This window comes from Oryctolagus cuniculus, chromosome 3 (genome assembly GCF_964237555.1).
Source record: "Oryctolagus cuniculus chromosome 3, mOryCun1.1, whole genome shotgun sequence".
Taxonomy (NCBI): Eukaryota; Metazoa; Chordata; class Mammalia; order Lagomorpha; family Leporidae; genus Oryctolagus; species Oryctolagus cuniculus.
In genome coordinates this window covers 86,165,250-86,188,281 of record NC_091434.1, presented here as the reverse complement: position 1 = coordinate 86,188,281, position 23,032 = coordinate 86,165,250, and the positions used below count along the sequence as shown (strand labels likewise).

Here is a 23,032-nt window from a genome sequence, read left to right as displayed (position 1 = left end):
GAATTTGTTTTTGAGAACTTCTTAATGTTCTTATCAACTTTTTGAGATCGCTTCTTACATTTCTTCTATCTCATCATCTTCATAATCTTGAATTGGGGTGTCTATTTCATTTGGGGGAGTCATAGTGTCTTTCTTGTTCTTGTTACCTCGGTTTCTATGTTTGTTGTTTGATATATTGGAGATATTCTTTGTTTTCTTTGGTGTGATGTTTTTTCTCGTTATACTGTGACTCTAGATTAAGTGGACTGTCTGCTTTTGATGGATTCTTAGAGGCTGTGATGGGTGTGGCCAGAGAGTTCTGTTTGGTTCTTCAGGGTTAAGGGTGTGCCAAAGGTGACTCACCCAGATTGTTCTCTCACTCGCTTGCTCTCTCTCTCTCTCTCTTTTTTTTTTTTTTTTGACTCAGTTGGGAAGTAATTCCACACAGCTGAGTGGAATTGAGGGTAGTTGATGTATGAAATCTGGCCCCTGTGGGTATTTGTCTGCTCTACCCCTGAGACCACACAAAGAGTTTATGCAGCCCTCAGTGTGGTCTCAAATTTCTCAGCAGTCTCTCACCAGTTTGCCCAGGTTGCCGAGTTTGTGTACTTGGTGAGTTCTCTCGCCCCCCCCCGCCCCCCCCCAGATTTTCACAGTCTCAGTTTGTTAACTCCACACTTTCACTTACTAGGTCTTAACCTCCTGTTATTTCTCCCCACCAGAGTCAGGTTTTTCCGCTTGGGTAATGGCAGGCGCCTCTCTACATATGTAAAATGGTGCCTGCTCTTTGTCTTGCTAGGCTTTGTAAGGTGAGTGGAGAGAGGGGTTAATGTCCGTGCCGGTTCCCCTTATTTGTTCATTTTTTCTCTCCTCCAGTCAGCCTGGTGAACTTTCCCCAGTGGAGCTTCAGGCCTCGTTCCCTGTGGGCTCTTTCTGCCTTTCCCCGCCAATGTCTCGAGTTACTGAGGTTTTTTGTCTCACCTCCCCTTCCAGCACTGGCACACAGACTCTGCGGCTTGTGCGGCTCGGCTTCTGTGGTGGCTCGGCTTCTGTGGCGGTTCCCGCAGCGGCTGGGCTTCCACACGGTGGGCGACCTTGCTCTCCCCATAGGTCCTCCGTGTCACATCCACTAGATCTGGAAGAGTTTCCTCTGCAATTTTTTTCTGAGCCTTTTCCTGAGGCTACAGTAATTCCACTTTTATTAAACTATCTTTTCCCGGACTATCTTGGCTCCGCTCCCTCAGGTGTCTCTTTAATACACTTATTTCATTATTGATTTTCTTTTGGGTATTTATTCAGAAATAACTAGATCATAATATAGGTACAGGTAACAAAACACAGACACAAACAATAGGTTCTAGTATTCTACAGCATAGTGGAATGACTATAGTTCTCAATAACCTATTATACATTTTATGAATAAGTAGGAAAGTCTCAATGGTGTTAAACATAAAGCAATCATAAGGAGATGGAAATGTTAACTAACCTGATTTGATCAATACATATGATCAATACATATGTTGTATATTTATTGAAATATCACATTATACTCCAAAAATATGTGCAAGTATTAAGGCTTAAGCAAAAATTTTCAAATGTCTAAGGAGAAGGAAATGCTTACTAATCTATTTTGACCATTATTCCTTATAATTATATTGAATTATTACAATATACTCTCTAAATATGCCCGATAAAATAATAACTTCTTAAGATCACAAAAATTGCTTTCCCAAGTATGATTCAGTCCTATGTAGCTGTACTTTTAGTAGTGGGCATCCTCTCTCCATATGCCTTCTATCCCACCCAAGTTCATCCCACCATGGAAGATATGATGGACAGTAACATGAGCCCCCTGATGCCTCAGAACTATCTTTTTGGTTGTGAACTAAAGGCTGAAAAAGATTATCACTTTAAAGTGGACAATGATGAAAATGAGCACTAGCTGTCTTTAAGAATGGTCATTGTTGGTGCTGATGCAAAGGATGAATTGTACATTGTTGAAGCAGAGGCAGTGAATTCTGAAGGCAAGTCCAATTAAAGTCACACTGGCAACTTTGAAAATGTCAGTACAGCCAATAGTTTCTCTTTGGTCTTAAGGCTGAATGTGGTTTAGGGTCTGTGCATATTAGTAGACAGCACTTAGTAGCTGTAGAGGAAGATGCAGAGTCAGAAGTGAATAGGAGTAAGTGAGACTGTGAAGTGTATCTGGAAAGCGATCTGTCCCTGGAGGTGGCAGCAAGGTACCACAGAAGAAAATGAAGCTTGCTGCAGAGGAAGCAGAAGGAGGAAGAGGAAGGGGAGGGGAGGAAGGGGAGGGGAGGAAGGGGAGGAGGAGGGGAAGGAGGAGGAGGCGGGGGAGGAGGAAGGGAGGGGAGGAGGAAGAAGAGGAAGAAGGGAATTTTGATGAGGAAACTGAAGAAAAAGCGCCAGTGAATAAATCTATACAGATACCCCAGCCAAAAATGCACAAAAATCAAATCAGAATGAAAGACTCAAAACCATCAACAACAAGATAAAAAATCTGAGAATTCTTGGAAAAAAAAATAAAAACAGGGAAAAAAAAAAAAAAACCTCCTAAAACATCGACAGGACCTAGTTCTACGGACAGCATTAAAGCAAAAACACAGGCAAGGATATAGAAAAAAGTGGTTCTCTTCCCACAGTGAAAGCCACATTCATTGATTATGTGAAGAATTGCTTCCAGATGGTTGGCCAAGAGACTATTCAAGATATTTGGCAGTGCAGGAAGTCTTTTTAGGATAATAGTTTATACAATTTGTGAAAATTTTCTATCATATTTCATTTATGTTAACAGTAGATATCTGACTGTCCTTTTACAACACAATGTGAGAACTTTCTCTCTATGTTTGGTAAATATTGTCCAGGTCCCATTGCCAAGGATGTGTTGTCCAAAATGTCTGCTCAGCTTTTAAAGACGAAGTTCACCCTTTGCTTGGTGTTAAGTATGGATGGGATGTTAATATAGGATAGTAGTGGTGGTCACACATGGAAATGGTGGGGAGACAAAAATACACATGTGAAGTAAACTCAGTATTTTAATAAAGTAAAAAAAAATCACAAAAATTATCTTTTACCCAGTGATGGAAGATCCTCGATCCTCTTATTACTGGACCTCAAATTCATTGATATGTCTCTAAATTTTTTAGCATACAATAGTATTCCAATTATTGTTGCTTTCTAGTATACTTAATATATTTTAAAGTTCAATAAACACAGAAAACCATTCACTAATATTAACTATACCAGTTCTATTAATTTATTGATGATTACTTTCTCTATCATTGTTATGAACTGGAAAAGCAGGAAATAGGAAGAGTCAAAAACAATCATGTTTTTGAAATGTGTAACCCAGAGTTGTTTCGTGATCACAACAAATGCTCTTAAGGTAGAATCCTGTTTTCTGTGTTTCCTCATCTCTCATCTTCTGCCTTTGAGGTTCTGTGGTCCTCCATGGAAGCATTTACCACATTTGCTTTATGTTGTGTTCATTATTTGACCAAATATGCAGAAACCCAAATGCTTGAACACAGGAGCACCATGTACTAGATTCTAATAGCTTAGACATGTAATGTCATTTCAAGAGTAGAAGTTGTTAATTTTGATGAAGTCCAATTTATTTTATAATGCTCTTACTTTGATATCATATATATGAATCCTTCATAAAACTAAGGTCATGGAGATTTACTCCTGTATATCTGCTAATTGTCTTACAGTTTTGTTTCTAGCTTAAGTATTTGAATTTCTTGTTAATTTTATATATGATAAGAAAAAGATCAATTTCTTTATTCTGATTTTTGCCTGTAAATATCCAATTTTCTAATATTATTTGTTCAAAAATTTTAAAAAAGTAATTTTGCCTAGTAAATGATCTTGGCATCCTTTCAAGAATAAGTTGACCTTTCAGGACATGGTTTATTTTTGGATGTGCAAGCTTGTTTCACTAATCTTTGTTTCTTTCCATATGCCAATATTACGCTGACTCTGTTATTGTTGGTTTGTAGTAATTTTTGAAATTGTAAAGTGTGAATTTGCTTTGTTTCTTTTCCCAGGTTGTTTTGCCTATTTTGCATTACTTGGAATTCCATATGAATTTTAGGATCTTTTGCTGGTTTCTGACAATGCAAGGAAGTTTTCAGAATACATACTTTGTTACATGTATCCTATGTTTCAGAAATGATAGTCTCAATAAAATTATTTTTTTACTTTAATTTTGAGATTCTTCATTACATGTATACAGAAATGCAATTGACTTTACATTAATCTTATATCATGCAACCTTCCTGAAATCATTAAAAATTAAATAATCTCACAATAAGTAAATATCATAAATAAATAGATAAATAAATTATCTATTTAAAACATCATGTCATCTATGACTAACCAAGTTATATTTCTTGTTTTCAAACTAGATGACTTTCTATTTTTTCTGCTTCAGTGTTGCAGCTAGAATCTTTAGCACACTATTGAATAGAGATGGTAAGAGTGGTTCTTCCACTCTTGATCTCAGAAAGAAAGCATCCAGCCTCTCATCACTATCTATACTATTAGCTGTGGGTTTTTGTATGCATACTTTATGAGATTGAGAAAATTTTGTTCTCTTCCTGAATTGTGGATTTTTTTATTTTTAAAGATTTATTTTTATTTACTTGAAAGTCAGAGTTACATAGAGAGAGGAGAATCAGAGAGAGAGAGAAAGGTCTTCCATCTGCTGGTTCACTCCCCAATTGGCCACAATGGCTGGAGCTGCACCGAACTGAAGCCAGGAGCCAGGTGCTTCTTCTGGCTATCCCACATAGGTGCAGGGACCCAACCACTTGGGCCATCTTTTATTGGTTTCCCAGGCTATAACAGAGAGCTGGATTGGAAGTGGAGCAGCCAGGACTTTAACCGGTGCCCATATGGCAGGCGGTGGCTTTACCCACTACACCACAGCACCAGCCCCTTGAGAAATGTTTTATCTCAAGACAGTGTTGTTTGGCTTTTTCACATTTTTTAAACCTTTCCACGTGTTGGGTCTAGTAAGATGAATATTTTAAACAATTTATTCTATTGATATGGTGTGTTATTATATCAACTTATTTTCAGATGTGAAGCCAAGTTTGCATACATAAGATAAATCTCACTTATATATGGTATACATTTTTTGTATATTTCAAATTTAGTTTCTTAGTATTTTGTTGGGAATTTTTGGACCCATATGCATAAGAGATATTGGTCTGTAGTTTTCTTTCTTTCTTTCTTTCTTTTTTTTTTTCCAGGCAGAGTGGACAGTGAGAGAGAGAGAGAGAGAGAGAGAAAGGTCTTCCTTTTGCCGTTGGTTCACCCTCCAATGGCCGCCGCGGCTGGCGCGCTGTGGCCGGCGCACTGCGCTGATCCAAAGGCAGGAGCCAGGTGCTTCTCCTGGTCTCCCATGGGCCAAGCACTTGGGCCATCCACCACTGCCTTCCTGGGCCACAGCAGAGAGCTCGCCTGGAAGAGGAGAAACCGGGACAGAATCCGGTGCCCCCACCGGGACTAGAACCTGGTGTGCTGGCGCCGCAAGGCAGAGGATTAGCCTAGTGAGCCATGGCGCCGGCCGGTCTGTAGTTTTCTAATATTGAGAAATACTTGTCTGGTTTTTGGTATCAGGAAAATATTGACCTCTCAGAAAGAAATAAGAAATGTTACACATCTTTTTTAGAAAAGGCTTGTGAAAAGTTCCAATTAATGGTTTTTTAAATGATTAAACTATAAAGCAAACCAATTGGGACTGGGATTTTCTTGATGGTAATTTATTCACTCTTTCAAAAAGAAGAGAGATGGAAAAGAGGAAGCAAGAAAGAGAGAGAGAGAGAGAGAGAGAGAGGGAGAGGGAGAGAGAGAAAGAGACAGAGCTTTCATCTACTGGTCCACTCTCCAATAGCCCCAACAATCAGGGCTGGTCCAGGCCAAAGCCAGGAGCCAACAACTCAATCAGAGCTCTCAAATACGTGGTGGGGGTCAAAACCCTTAGATCATCACTAGTATGGGATGCTGGCATTGCTAGCAACAGCTTAACCCACTGTACCACAATGCTGGCCCCATGTAAATTTTTTAATACTACATCCCTCTTTAAAAAAATTATTTATTTTGAAAGAGTTAGAGAGAGAGAGAGAAACTGAGAGAGAGTGAGGGAATCTTCCATTGCCTGCTTCATTCCTCAGATGGCCATAATGGCCAGTGCTGGGCCAGGCGGAAGCCAGGAGCCAGGAGCTTCATCCTAGTCTCCTACATGGGTGGCAGTGGCCCAACCACTTGGGAAATCATCTACAGTTTTTCCCAGGCCATTAGCAGGGAGCTGGATAGGAAGCAGAACAGCTGGGACACAAATAAGCACCCATATGGGATGCTGGCATCACAGGTGGCAGCTTTACTCACTACACCATGACACCAGACCCCTACATCCATCTTTTTTTACAGGGTATAAATCTATTCAAATTTCCTATTTCTTCTCAAGCCTGTGTCAGTAAATAAAAATAAATCTTTAAAAATAAAAAAATCCACAATTCAGGAAGAGAACAAAATTTTCTCAATCTCATTTGCTTGTTTCTAGGAAGTGGTCCAGTTTACCTGTTATTGAATTTATCACCATAAAATTGTCTAACATAGGCTTTCTTCTAATTATTTTTCTCTGTTAAGGCACTGGTAAATCCCCTGCTTCACTTATAATTATACTAATTTGTCTTCTTTTATTTGTATATAGGGCTAAAAGTTTGTTAATCTTTTTAGTCTTCTAAACAATAGGATTTCTTTTACCGATTTTCTCTGTTGTTAGTTTTATTTACAAATTCATTGTTTTCCATACAAATTTTTATTATCTCTTTCCTTTTGTTTGTTTTAGGCTTATTTTCTCTTCTTTTTATAGTGTTTTATGGTAGCTTATAAAGTCATTAAGATATTTATTTTTTGTGAAAAAAAGCAATGTATTTATTGTAAAACCAATACATTTCCATCTAAATACTGTTTCTATTGTATCTTCATATTTTCATTTATCACAATATTTTGGCACTTCCATTTTTATGTCTTCTTTAACCCACTGAGTATTTAGTAGCATGTCAATTAGTTCTGTCAGATAAGTCAGTTTATCTCATTTCTTTGAGCTATTTATTACTAATTTTATTCCATAGTGGTCAGACAATATATGTTATGTTTTTTCTTTGATTTAAATTTATTGAATTTCTTTATAGTTAGCATAAGTTCAATCTTGTTTTTTTTTTTAAAGTACAATTTGACAATCTCTGTTATTTAGAATATTAGTTGAACTCTGTAATTAACACACAATTATTCTTAGGTGTTTAAATTTTAACTGAAAAGTGATCCCTGTTAGGAATTTGGAAAACATTATGCTGAGTGAAATAAGCCAATCCCAAAGGGACAAATACCACTTGTTCTCCCTGATCGGTGACAACTAACTGAGCACCAAAAAGGAAACCTGTTAAAGTGAAATGAACACCATGAGAAATGGTGACTTGATCAGCCCTTGCCCTGACTGTTGATGAACAACTTAATACGTTATCCCTCTTAGTATTTTTTTGTTTGTTTGTTAGTTCTACTTAATACTTTTGGTTGAATACTGTAATCAATACAGTTATTCTCAAGTGTTGAAGCTTAACTGAAAAATGATCCCTGTTAAATATAAGAGTGGGAATAAGAGAGGGAAGAAATGTGCAATTCGGACATGCTCAAGCTGACTTACCTCAAACGGCAGAGTTAGAAACATACCAGGGGATTCCAATTCAATCCGATCAAGGTGGCATGTACCAATGCCAACTCACTAGTCCCAGTGATCAATTTCTGTTCACAATTGATCATAATGATAGGACTAAGAACCAAAGGGAGCACATAAACAAGACTAGTGTCTGCAAATACTAACTGATAGAATAAAAAATGGAGAGAACAATCCAACATGGGAAGCAAGGTACACAGCAGACCCATATAATGGCAGATTTCCTAAACAGTACTCTGGCCTCAGAATCAGCCCTTAAGGCACGAGGATCTGGCTGAAAAGCCCATGGGAGTATTTCAGGCATGGAAAGCCAAGACACTCTGGGAAAAAAAAAAAAAAAAAAAAAAAAAACCTAAATGAAAGATCTCCACAAGTGAGATCCCAGTGGAAAGGTCATCAGAGAAGGAGGTACCTTTCTCTGAAGGGAGGAGAGAACTTCCACTCTGACTATGACCTTGTCTAAATATGATCAGAGTTGGTGAACTCAGGGGGCTTCCATAGCCTTGGCAACTCATGACAAGAGCCTAGGGTGATTACTGATGCCATAAACAAGAGTGTCAATTTGTTAAGTCAACAATAGGAGTCACTGTGCACTTACTCCCCATGTAGGATTTTGTCCTTAATGTGGTGTACATTGAGATTTAATGCTATAACTAGTACTCAAACAGTATTTTTCACTTTGTGTTTCTATGTGGGTGCAAACTGTTGAAATCTTTACTTAATATATGCTAAAATGATCTTCTGTATATAAAGAGAATTGAAAGTGAATCTTGATGTGAATGGAAGGGGAGAGGGAGAGGGAAAGGGGAGGGTTGCGGGTAGGAGGGAAGTTATGGGGGGGAAGCCATTGTAATCCATAAGCTGTACTTTGGAAATCTATATTCATTAAATAAAAGTTAAAAAAAATAAAAAAAGAATATTTAATCCTTTTACATTCAATGTTATTATTGACAGTTGATTTACATATGCCATTTTACTTTTTGTTTTTTATATCTCTGAAATCCTGTTTCTCATCTAGTCTTCTTTTACTGCTTTCTTTTTGCATTAAGTGACTATTTCCCAATAGTGCTCTGGCTTATTAAATTGATTACTTTATTCTGCCTTTGAGCTATTTCCCTACTTACTGTCTTCAGGCTTGTCATTTACATATTACCGAGTAAGAAGCATCTTCAGATTCATGCAAATTTAATTCCAGCAAACAGAGAAATGATACTCCTGCTTAGCTTTTTTTTTTTAAAGATTTATTTATTTAGTTAAAACACAAAGTTACAGAGAGGCAGAGACAGAGAGACAAAGAGAAAGTCTTCCATCCGCTGGTTCACTCCTCAGATGACTGCAATGGCCAGAGCTGTATCAAACTGAAGCCAGGAGCCAGGAGCTTCCTCGGGGTATGCCATGCTGGTGCAGGGACCCAAGGATGTAGGCCGTCTTCTATTGCTTTCCCAGGCCATAGCAGAGAGCTGGATTGAAAGTGGAGGAGCCAGGACTCGAACCAGCATCCATATGGGATACCGGCACTGCAGGCAGTGGCCTTACAGGCTACGCCATAGTGCCAGCCACTCCCATTTAGCTTTGTTTATCTTTCTGTCTTTTCTGGTAGTATTCTTATACATATTACATTTATACTTGCAGCAAGCAAAACAATGCTTCACTAGTTATTATTTTACATGATGTTATCTAATTTTAAGATGCTCAAGGAAGAACAGTAAGCAAATATGTATTTATTTATTGTTGTTATTATCATTATTATTGAACTCTTATTTATCATTTGTTATCTTAATTAATTACTGGTTCAAATTTCTATCTCCATCATTTCCTTATCCCAACAAAACTAAGCATTCATCCATTCCTTCTATTATAGGCCCATATATTACATTATTAGATGTTATATGTCCAATAATAATATATATACATTTTTAAGAAAGTCTTCCAAAATTCATGAAAACACATGTTAAGCAAAAACTATGCATGGATTTCAATTGTTTTGTTTCTAAATGAACTTATCTTTTAATTCCACTTGTTCACAAACTTTTTGAAGATGCTTCATGTACATTTCTCAGAGGCTGTTTCATTTCCTTCAATATTGTTTTCCTCTGTTCTTCAGACAGCCTAATTTCTATCTTTCTGTGTTCATATGGTCCAACTCCTTCTTCTGCCTGTTTAAATCGACTATTGAAGCTAGGAGCTTCTTCCGAGTCATCCAAGTGGGTGCAGTGCCCCAAGGACTTGGACCATCTTCCCCTGTTTTCCCAGGCACATCACGAGGAGTTGGTTCTGAAGTGTAGCAGCCTGGACTCAAACCAGCACACTTATGGGATGCCAGCAACGGAAGAGGCTGCTTAATCCACTACACCATGACATGGGCCCTGAGTATCTTTTCTTGTTTCCAATTGAATAGGTTTGTTAGTCACCAGATTTTTTTTTTTTTTGTCCATCTTTAAAAGAACTGAATTGGCTATCTTTTTCTATTGTATTTTTAAGAATTTTTTACATATTATATTGGATATTCAGAGATATCTTCTCCATCTATGGTCTGCCTCTTCATTTTTTAATGATGTCTTTTGATGAACAAATATTTTTTTTTTATTTTAATGTATCCTGGTGTAGCTATCTTTGCTTTTATGGTTGATTATTATGGTGCACTTTCTCAAAGATCTTTATCTCAACAAAGGTCATAAATACATTATTTTAGAGAATTTTTTGAAACTCAATAACATATTCATACTTAGAGATTTGCATTATAATTTGTATGTAATATATGTCATATTTTAAAGAAAATTTTTATCCATATGGTTGTGCCATTATTCCAACATTGTTTAGTAAAAAGAACGTCTTGTCCCCTCCAGACTTAGTGTTGAGTTCTTAGTTTTTTGGTGATTTTTTTCTTTGCCTGTACCAGTACCATACTGTCTTCATTATCGAAGCTTTACAACACATTTTGAGATTTAGAAAAATAAGTTTCTCATCTTTGTTCTTAAATTTGTCATTGCTACTTTTGGTCTTTGCATGTCCAAATTTATATAGAGTCACTTTTTATGTATACGGACGCATATTCCTATGCATACACACACACATAAATAGACCCCAAGGTCTAATCGTAAATCAAATTATTAACTCAGTTATTTTTGTTTCCATAAGTAAAGACACCTGAGAGGATCCTTTATGAATATTTATAGGGCAACAACTGGGCATATGATAAAGAAAAAGAAAAGTTGTTTTATTTGTTATTCTTACCTGTGGAATGATTTAAAATATTTTGCCAAACCTGGTAAAGAAACTCCTATGGAATATGTATATATTCAAGCCAAACTTTGGGGTCAACAACTCCAGTTTAAGCCTGTCAAAAAGCATCCCCTGAAAACCATGTTCATGTTACCAGCTTTATTGACAATACTTTATCAAGTACATGTTATTCACTACAACATGCAACTCTTCCTTAAATGTCTTGTGCATTAAAGTCTTGTTTCTCCAATGAGAGTATGAGTTCCCTAAGGGCAAAGGATTTTGAGAATTTTCTGTGCCTCATGGTTACATAATCATAGTGTTTAGTGAAATGCTCAAAGTATTGAAACACTTGATAAATGCCCCTTGATTGACTGACCATTGACTCAGAGCCTGTCCCCTATCTGCAGTCTTGCTGCCTGGTATTTTCTATGTATTCCCCTTCTAGCTTGCTGTCAGTATTCAACAGAGATGGATTTCTTTGCCAGTTAACTTTATGATTATTTTAGATTTCTCCTTGGACTGCCAATGGTCATTTGTGTCAGGGACCCAAAATGAACACAAGAACCATGCGGTGAAAAAAATAATTTCCTAGTACAGGGATTTTTTTGAATAGAGTGTGGCAAAATAAGAATGGAAAAAGCAGCCCGCAGGTGAAGACACCTTTGGATCTCTTCATACCTATTCAATCTTCTAATCTTTCACTGTAGAATGCTACCCACAAAACAGACATATTGTGATTATCTGTAAACATTAGAGGATATAGCATCAAGCTGCATTGCCTCCACCAGGACTCGGAGCCGTACATTGCAAGCCGACACTCTCAGCAGACTTTGCTGAATTGCTGGCAGCATCAACATCTGATCGATATGCATGCTCACCAGCCAAGCTGACTAGTACATCTGTTCTGTGAAGAAACATACATTCTGCCTCTAGTACAATCAGTGTAATTAAAAATTAACATGCATTAATTGTTAGAGCTGATGTAAACAGCTGATGTTCCACTTAGCACTGTCTTCTGTACATATCATTAGGCAAAGCCAAATATTGTTAAGTAAACAGGCAGTGCTTACAAAAAGGAGAGAAATAGAAAACTAATTCCAACTAAATAAACTGACACTGTATTATAAGTCAAATTAAAATGATTAACCAGAGCCAGATTAGGCTCTGGTTCTTCAGAGGAAAACAATTATAAAAGTCACATTTAATGATTTGAAGCTTGTTTTAGTAAATGTATTTAGGTGCAGTCTGAAATAGAGTTGGGGCATGTGTGATACAGTAGGAATTCGGAAGGGTAGGAAGTGGGATTCAGGATTGCATCCTATGAGAATGCATCACACACAGGCATCCAGTAGCTCACATTCTCTGGGGACACCCACACCTGATGTTTCATGTTACAAGAGTCTTGTTCTTCGTATGCATCTGCGTAACAGCCGTCAGTGTCAGTGTGAGTTTTAGGGACATACTGAGAAGACAATATACTCCTCACAACTTACGTCTTGCTAACTTTTTTTTTTTTAATAATGTCATAGCAAAATGATTTCTCCATTTGATTCAAACTCTGAGCAAAGAAGAAAATCTCGCACAGGCAAGGCTTTGAGTTCTGTAGTTACAGATTGCCTGGGGCATTCAGCTGCGGATGGCTCTTCCTCCTTTGCTGAGGTTGTCCCTGCACCAGAGTTGTCTGTCACTCTCAGGTCCCAGTTACAAATAACCTCAATATGAATATTTGCTCTTAAGCTATTTTCTCATGAATTTTGAACAAATGTTTTTAAAGTTCCAGTAAATATGATTTTTGAAAGAAAATAAAAATTATAGAGTGCTAGAGTCCAAAGGAGAAACCAATTATCCAGAAATTGCTGGTGAAAAGCATTGCTGTTAATCAGGTTCTATTCTGTTTTGGTTTTTATCATAAAGGCAAAGTTATTATAACAGAATAACCATAAAATTTCTTTAGCATGTATCTACAAAATGTTGATACCTCCACTGTAACTATATAGTGATGTGCTTGAGATAGTGCTGACATTATTTATTCATGATTGTGTTAAACTTGACTGTGAACTGAATTAGTTCATGCATTAAAGTAAGGTATAAATATTTTGAATGTACTCATAATAAACAAACATTAGGTATGTCAAGGACCACAGCAATCAGAATGAACTCTATAAAAGTTAAATAAGATATGTATATTTAGGACATGAATATTAAAGCTAGCTTATGAGCCACTACATTTTCTAACCAGCATCCATCTGCATGCTTTAAACATAATTAAATGATTGGTAGTTACAGATTAGCTAACAATTTAAACTATATAACTAAAAGATTTTTATAAAAATATATGGAATTTGCAGAATTCTAAAGTTTAATATTTTTTATTTATTATCTACAAACACAGTTGGCAAAACTACTGAGAAATAGTAAAATTATTTTCTCTTTTGTGAATTGAAAAAATCACTTAAATTTTGTTGGGTAAACCACTATTTAAAGAAAATAATTTGAATATGTTTTTCTAGTTTACTGCCTGATCCATATAGATTTAGTACATTTGATTAGTGATTAATAAAGGGGTAGAAAATACTTCCCACAATATCTGTATTAAACATTAATGATGTCTATCTTTTTTTCAATTATTTAAAAAATCTTGATTATCTTATGATTCCTAAAACTCATGTAACTCTCTGAGCAGGTAACATGTAAATTATTGTAAGTACTGACGGTTTATGATTAAAATAGACTTGCTTTTTACTTTGGGAATTGCTTTTTTTTTTTTTTTTTTTTTTTGACAGGCAGAGTGGACAGTCAGAGAGAGAGACAAAGAGAAAGGTCTTCCTTTTCTGTTGGTTCACCCCCCAATGGCCGCTGCGGTCAGCGCACCATGCTGATCCGAAGCCAGGAGCCAGGTGCTTCTCCCTGGTCTCCCATGGGGTGCAGGGCCCAAGGACTTGGGCCATCCTCCACTGCACTCCCGGGCCACAGCAGAGAGCTGAACTGGAAGAGGGGCAACCGGGACAGAATCTAGGGTGCCAGCACCGCAGGCAGAGGATTAGCCTATTGAGCCTCAGCATCAGCCTGCTTTTTAAAACATATCATTTTAAAACATCTCTTCGACCCTGTAGTATAGTAGGTAAAGCCAATGCCTGTAGTGCTGGCATCCCACATGGACACTAGTTCAAGTCCTGGTTGCTCTGCTTCTGATCCAGCTCTCTGCCATGGCCTGGAAAAGCAGTAAACGATGGCCCAAGTTCTCTGGCTCTTCCACCAACATGGGAGATCTGGAGGAAGGTCCTGGCTCCTGGCTTTGGATTGGCACAGCTCTGGCCATTGTCACTATCTGGGGAGTGAACCAGCAGATGGAAGACTTTCTCTCTCTCTCTGTCTCTCTCTCTCTCTCTCTCTGCCTCTCTCTAACTCTGCCTTTCAAATAAAGAAATAAATCTTTTAAAAAAATCTCACTCACAGGTACACAATACACACACAATAATTCATGGAAACTCTGCTCACTGCACTTCTCTATGTTTGTATAAAGACAATGCAAGAATTTGTTAAAATAAAAATTGAAAACAATAAGAATGTCTTTTGTTAAAAAGTGAAAGTGTTTTTATGAGGACTTTATACAATATACAATGATGGTTCTTAATTTGTCAGTGTTCTCAAAATATACATTTTGTTTAAAGCAGAAGGTGTAAATTTCTGTTTTCATAAATTCTCAACATATTTTAGTAGATTTTCATGAGAACAGTAGTAACCAAATAAGTAACTGTTGTGCCAAAGGAAGGTGGATGTAAAATAAGTATAGAAATATAATTAATGGTAAAACTACTACTCAAACAGTACTCTATACTTTGTGTGTCTTTGTGGGTGCAGTCTGTTGAAATCTTTACTTAGTATATACTAAGTTGATCTTCTGTATATAAAGATAATTGAAAATGAATCATGATGAAGAATGGGGTAGGAGAGGCAGTGGGAGATTGGATGGTTGTGGGTGGGAGGGAGGTTATGTGGGGAAAAAGCTACTATAATCCAAAAGTTGTACTTTGGAAATTTATATTTATTAAATAAAAATTGAAAAAAAAGAAAAAAAAAGAAATATAGAAATATTATTTACATACTAGAATACACAGCCACAAATAGTCTTTATAAATTTATTTATTAATTATTTTTATTAATATAAGATTATTCTATATTGTTGATTATTCTGTTATTTATTAATGCAAGATAGTTTCCTTTTTAAAAAGTACTTATTTGAAAGGCAGAGTTAGAGAGAGAGAGAATCAGTCATCAATCCGTTGGTTCACTCCCTCAAATGGCTGCAAACATGCACAGCTGGACCACGGCAAAGTCAGGAACTTTAACTCCATCCAGGTCTCTCAAATGGGTGGCAGGAGCCCAAATACTTGGGCCATCTTTCACTGTTTTCATAGGCAGGGTGAAAGTTAGCAGGGTGCTGGTTCAGAAGTACAGCAGCCAGGACTTGAACCATTGCTGCAGCGATTTAAACCATTCTGCCACGATGCTAGCCCAAAAGATACTTTGCTTTTAATGCTTATTAGAATGGAATTAATGTATTTAGGATTGATTTATCTCCTAGTCAATATAATTTACTGTGTTATTTCATTTTGGACCACCTCTTCCAATCTTTCAGTGTTGGAACAGGCCAAGGACTGGTTTTTATATGTGCATATGCCTTCATAAGAAAGTTACAGCAAATGATACACATAATTAACAATTAAAAATACATTTTACTCTTAAGCTTTCCATTAATGCTGAATCTAACAACAATTTTGACAAAAGGATTTAAAAATTACAATGAAGAAACTGATAGTCAATTTTGGCTGTGTTCTACATAGCAATACCCAACGTCAATATCACAATTGGTCACATTGTCTTTTTGTTTATTTCCTAAAAAATAAAACTCATAATTATCTCTGAGTTTTACTATTAGTTTGTTGCTAATGGTTGCTGTTTCTTGCTTCCTCTCTTTTCCATTCCTTTGTCCCAGACTACACATATGGTCTTACGAAACACCAGTTGCAAACGTGACTATGTATCTTCAGGCTAACAATGTGGTGAAATATCATCCCTCATGGGTTCTCATTGGGTTTTCCATTATTATGTGAGATGGGAATAGAGGATGGTATAACACACGAGGCAACAAGTCCATCCAGAGGGCAAACAAGCTTCAGAAGAGTACAAAGTCTATGTGAGAAGACAGCAGTGATTACTTATTTAAAAACACTTGTTTATTTGAAAGTCAGAGTTAAAAAGAGAGAGGGAGATACAGAGAGAGAGATCTTCCATCCGCTGGTTCACTCCCCAGGTGGCCACAATGTCTGGGACTGGACCAGGCGGAACCTAGGAGCCAGGAGCCTCCTTCAGGTGTCTCACAAGGGTGGCAGAAGCCTGAACAGTTGAGCCATCCTCAACTGCTTTTCCCAGGCCATTAGCAGAGAGCCAGGTCAGAGTGGAGCTTCCAGGACACAAACTGGTGCCCATATGAGATCCTGGAGATGCAGGCGGCAGCATATCTGCTATGCCACAATGCCAGCCTCAGTGATTTCTTTTTATTGTGTTAGTATTTTGATTTGTTAATCAAGAGCTAGAAATCCTATACCACTATTCATACTAGAGGCAGGCAGTCTCTCTAGTATGAACAAAAGGACTCTCTAGGGTGTATAAAGAAGTAGAGACCTTAAAATAATTATCACCCTAGTTGGAAATATCAGGGAAATGATTTCACTCAAATTGCCCAAGTGGCAGAGGACAGTGACAGGGATACAGTCAGGGCAATGTCTGAAAATATGGAAATTAAAATTGAAATTCAAGGGCTGGATATGTGGTGCATCAGGTTAAGCTGACACTTGCAACACCGACAACCAGAGCTCTCAGGTTAGTCTCAGCTGCTGTGATCCAGCTCCCTGCAAATGCATCTGGGAAAGCAGCAGAAGATAGCCTGAGTGCTCCGGCCTTTGCCAGTCACGTGGAGACCTGGATGGAGTTACAGGCTCCTGGCTCTTGTGGCCATTTTGGAAGTGAACAAGTAGATGGGAGATATTTCTCTCTCTTTCTCTCTCCTCCCCGCCCCAACCATCATCCTCCATCTTTCCCTCTATCTGTAACTCTGACTTTCAAATAAACAAATAAATCTTATAAAAAATTGAAATTCAACTCTTGGATGTCTATCATCTTAAAATAAAATTACTGTGCTCATTTAAGAAAGATAAAAGCAGTCAACCAAATTCAGCATGGCTTGAAGCTGCCTTGAAGTCCTGCTGTTTCTTAGTTTGCTCTCTCTCTGCGGCTCTGTATTGTAAAGACTTCGGCATCTATTTCAGACCTCTTTGTTCAAACCTTGAACTTTCCTCTAAGTCTCAAGAGGCCAGCGCCACGGCTCACTTGGCTAATCCTTCCGCCTGAGGCACCAGCACCCTGGGTTCTAGTCCCTGTTGGGGCGCCGGATTCTGTCCCGGTGGCTCCTCTTCCAGTCCAGCTCTCTGCTGTGTCCTGGGAAGGCAGTGGAGGATGGCCCAAGTGTTTGGGCCCTGCACCTGCATGGGAGAGCAAGAGGAAGCATCTGGCTCCCGTAGCGGCCATTTTGGGGGGTGATCCAACAGAAAAAGGAAGACCTTTCTCTCCATCTCTCTCTCTCTCTCTCTCTCTCTCTCTCACTGTCTAACTCTGCCTGTGAAAGAGAGAGAGAGAGAGAGAGACAGAGAGAGATAGTTCACCTCCTACTTCACAGAATACACAGAAGGTAATAAGGAAAATTGATTTAGGATCCTTCCACAAAACCTTGAAAATCACCTGGATCTTTATCCTCTCTCCTTCCTCTTTTTCCAAGCCTATCTTTTCTTCTGGTCTCCAAATTCTATGCTTACTGGCTTCTCAGAGAACCCTCTTGACCCATTTAATGGGCTCTCCCTTACAGCCACACTTGTATAAAATATCATTTACAGCATAATAATCTCAATTTTCTCCTTTAACTGATACCTCAGCATAAAAATTTGTATTTTCAGAGCAGCAGATACAAACAAACAAACAAACAAACAAACCCTGAGAGGTGTCTTGGGAGAATTGCCTGCAAACAAGAAAGGACAAAGGTTATGAGAAGGTAAAGAAAACTTTGGGAATGTGATGAGCATTTGAAGGAAGAAAGATTGGTTAAAAGAGTGGCAAGCTGTTGTATAATTCTAAGATGCATTCTGCCAATCCTATGAGTTGCACATTTACAGAGTGCCAAGTTTCTCAAAAACTAACCTGTAATAAACCATCACTGTGCTCACGTAAGCTCTGGGAAATAAGGTCTTTCCTCCAATGGTGGTGAATTCAGAAGTGTAACACCTGGAGCTTTCATTTAGACAGGAATGGGGCATTCTTTCAGCAACATAGTCAGCCTCTTCCAAATCATCAAAAGTTTTAGTCTATCAATAAAAATCACTCACACAGAGCTTGCAGATGATAAATCCAGTGATTTAGTTGTATTTGACACTGATGATTACTCCTTGTTATAACTTTTCTTGTCCTGAATTCTGTGACACTACTCTTACAGAATTTTTCTCTTAAATTTCTATTTATCAGGGCCATCCTCTGCAAACCACAGTTAAAATCCACCTTCTATTATTTCCAGAATTGGTGAATGTCACTACTATGTGCCAGGGTGGATACAAGTAACAAACTATAAAGTTTAGCATTGTCTCTCATGTTCACATCTTGAACTCTCACCATCCATATTTGATTAGCACAGAACTCGCCATCCTGCCACTTAAGCATTTCAAATCTTTCCCATTTATTTCCATTTGCATGGACTTCCAAAACTGCTGACCACTTGCCTTCACCATTGAATTGTAGCTAAATCCTACTTACACTGGATTCTGTGTCATAAGTTTATTCATAAAGCAGACTGAGTGAACTTGCTGTAATTCATATCTGTTGCCTATCAACTTCTTGTTAAAAATCCTTCACAATTCTTGAGATAGAGTTCAAAACTCCTGACTGTTACATGGAGGGCTTGTTAATGCCTTCCCCTTCCTATGCCTCCAGTCTCACCTTTGCTATTTCCCATTAAACTCTGCATCCACATAAAACACATAGATGTTTAGTTTCTCTCCTAAAAATGATCTCTAGGTCTCCTTGCATCCTTTAGTCCTTCAATTTCTCATTTGACCATCTCTTACCCATTTTTCAGTGATCTCTTAGAAATCCTTCTCCAAATCTTTGGTGCCTGATTTGCCTCCTATGTCTCCACGGTCCAAGAGGACCCTATTCTATTACAATTATATTGCAACCAACCAATTTCTTCCTTCAGCTCTAGGATCCACAGAGATTGGATTTTTATCTTGCTAATTAAAGCAGCACTTAAGACATAAGAGAATGTCAATAAATATCCAAAGTATCCATTTTAGTAGCATGGTCTCAGAATGGTCTTCTTCTCTCAATTTCTTACCACATTGCATATCCAATCATTTGATCTGGGAATCAGAACAGATGAGTCGGGGCTGTTCCACTCCGTTATTAATTACCTGAAAAGTCCTGGGCTATTTTCTCTAGTCCTCGGCTTCTTCAGATCCAGAAGTCACATTGAATACCACTGTCCAGATCTGTAAAATCTCCTGTAGCTCTAAAATACATTATTTCTGGTGCTACAAACTATTGAGTCGAGATAGATGACAATTGTACAAAGTAACATTCTCAGTTGTACTAACAGTTTTTGTTACAATTTCCTTTTACAAAATCTTCTTTATGTTGTTCCATGATGGCTTCTCTGAACAGGTTATATCTCTGCACCCTTTGCCTCAGTTGGAAGCCTTCTCAGATTCATCCAACTTATCAACATGCAGAGTTCCATAGGTCAAGCTATACAGTTCAAAGTGTTTATTGTAGCAAATAAAATAAGTTAATTTTCTTAAAGTCTCTGGCACAGAGTAAGCTTTATATAATACTTTCAATTCTTATTATCATAAGGTGTCATATTCTTTTGCATGTACTTTGGGTTGGTCTTTGGATTAGTCATCCATCCTCATGAGTATCATAACATTTTAACTCGCTTTTTTTGTTTCCAGGCCTCTAAGTGCTGTCCTAGTTTGCTAGATACCACAGACCTTCCTGCTTTGTTCAAGAAGTTGGGGACTTCCTTTTCTGTTTGAGTAAGCAATTTTTTGTTAACAACAAAACAAAACAAAAATATACCCTAATACTTGATTGCTTCCAATTTTGCACCCTACAGATCCCCCATTAACTGTAGTTCTTCCTCTTCTGCCTGATGATGGAACAACATATAGCTTAAATAAAATACGATGACTGTTTCATGTTTCAGAGAAACTGTAATTTATGTCTTTGTATCTACATCTCAAATGCCCTGACCTCAGACTAATTGAAAACTTTAAGGGAAGGAAAGTTTTATGCCACAAATAGATTACTCAAGATTATATGAGCACTATGGGACTCTTAGGGACAAATTACACACCCCTTTACTAAAAAGCTGTGCCTTACCCTCAAGCCTCTAAAAATACAGTTCTTCTGAGATGAAGGCTACAGTATTTAACACTTCTGAGGAGGAAGAAGACCTGCAAGGGAACTTGTTTTCTATTGTACCTAGTTTGGAGAATTACAGGAATTTAGCAGAAAGAAACAGATATCCTCAATATTCTCTCCTACTCTAACCTCATCCTGTCCTTATTCCCATTGCCGCCCCAGGCAATATGGCATGAAAAGGCTCAGCAAGAAATATTCATTTGTAAAAGAAAAACAAATCATTATAGCAACACTCACTGGTCATTCTGCAGCAAATGTGCAATACTCAGATTTTGTATTTTCCTGAAATAACATGCACATTTTAGGCATGAAATTATGATTGTTTGACTGTGAAATGCCGCACCCAAACACCATGTGGCTTTTAGCAGCATATCATCATATCAAGAACTATTTTTACCCTTTGGCGATTTTTCCTGCTTTGGCTCTGAGAGCTAGTCCATACGGTATTTGTATGTGGCATCAGTGGCAAAGATTTTTTAGAAGAGTAGATTTCTTCATTTAAACAGCTCACTGTGTAGTATCACAAAGCAATGATAGCATAGAATCCAAACTAGCAATTAAAATAGCCTGCTTTCAGGTTCAACTGGCAAGAAACACAATCATAGAGTATGAAAGGGAGAAAAACAAAGGTGAGAAAGGAATTGGAACATTATTTCTGCTCTTTGGGTTTACTTTGAAAAATGATTTCAGTACCTATTAAGTTTTAAAATATGAGCTCACTTGCATATTTAAAATACATATTACAATTTTCCCCCCAATGAGTCTAAATCCTAGTGGCAATGAACTTTGTCTAGCAGGTCACCTGATAGAAGTAGACAGAAAGCCTTATAACTTCCACATATTTGCTGTTTCTCAGAAGCCTAGGCAAAAGAAAAGAGCAACTTCTTGAAAGATTTAAGCACATATTGGTCCCCTTCCAGGATGCAGACATGAAGCCATATAAGAAATATTTTGAAAAGACAACCAAAATTAGCCAAACTCTTTAAACTTTAAAAATGCTTGGAGCAAAAGTCTGTTTTAGTTTAATCCAAATTAGTTTGCAGACTTAACTAGAAAGAGAAGCTATAGGAAAATATGAGCTGGCTTAACGTGTGTGTCTTGTCTATAACTACAAAGTTGGCTTTTGTTTCTTGAAGAAACCGATCTGGTTATGGGGTTTTCCAAACCTGTGATGACATAAAAGTGTAGTACATGTGATGCTAAACATGGATTCTTAGATTCAAATATTCAATTTACAATGAAAATAAAACAAAGCTATGCCAACTCATACAACATTTCTTCTACCCTCTCCTTTCTAAGGAAATGATAGTGTTAGAAAGTTTAATTAAATCAGTATTATTCTATACTCACCCAATATATATTGCTGTTTGGCTTGATGGGTAGGTGATTCCAAGGCTGCAGAAATCACTGTGTAAGTTCTACCAGATTAATTATACATCTTCTTCGTATATTTAATCTTATAGTTACTTCTTTAAGAAGCTTCCCAGGACTATTGTACTATAATAAAATGTTCCAGAGTTCTATATATAAACTGAAGCTCAACTTGTCCATGCAACCTAACTTGTTGCATATGTATTACAGAGAAATTCCATTTTGTCAGTTGATTTATTGTTATATCAGAAGAAATAAACTCTTGAACCCCAGTGGGGAAAAATTATGCTGCTCCATTCTACTTATGACATTTCAACATAGGCCAAAAGATAACTGGGCTTATTTTCTCAAGTGGATAAACTGAAATAAAATCAAAAAATGAAAATATCTGTCAAAATCAGTGTTCTTTGTATTCTTTTAATTGTAAGAAGTGCTCTTCTTTCTCATAATGTGCAAGTCTCAGTTTATAAGTTTACCTTTTCTAGAAAAGTGTTGTTAAGTCATTTGTTCTTTGAAATTTATCATCTAGATTAAGAAAGAGGATGCTACATAAAGAAACAAAGGTCATAAACAATGCATTTCTTTACAGTAAAATGTCTACCTAATCACTGGGCTTGGTTGAAGCAGGGTAACTGAATTTGTTCTTTCTGATCATATGTGTTTAAAGCTCCAAACAATAGCCACAGCAGCTGTGGCAACAATGAAAAATAAGCATCATTAAGGGCTTATTGGTTTGTGCAAATGCTAAAATAACATTTGAGTTTCTCAAACCTGAAAAGTAGGAGATTTTATCTCATTTTAGAGAAGATCTATCTGAGGCTTAAAGAAGTTGAAGAACTTATTCCAGATCACAAATCTAGTACATGGCAGAGAGGGGACTGAAGGAATCTGTTGGAATTTCAGGTTCATGTGTGATTATCACATTCCTGTCCGGCTTTCCTCCTACACAGGAAACTAGCCAACAGTGGACACAAGGAGCTGGATTATCAAAACTGCCTTTATGCTGCTTTCCTTTCAAGTTGTCATTCTTCCCCACCCTCCTACCAATTTTATAAGGAGCAGGGGTGGGAATTCCAATTTAAAATGCAGTGTTGGGGGGGGCTCTCAAAAGGGGGTAGTTGCATGATTATTAGCAAGGCTTATGGAAGTCTGTTTTAGTTACTGTAG

The 23,032-nt window shown here is 37.4% G+C and overlaps 1 pseudogene; it reads left to right on the top strand.

Annotated features, from left to right (window-relative positions):
* Positions 1–1,798: 1,798 nt before the first annotated feature.
* Positions 1,799–2,737, top strand: LOC100355040 (nucleophosmin pseudogene; annotated as a pseudogene).
* The last annotated feature ends 20,295 nt before the right edge of the window (positions 2,738–23,032 follow it).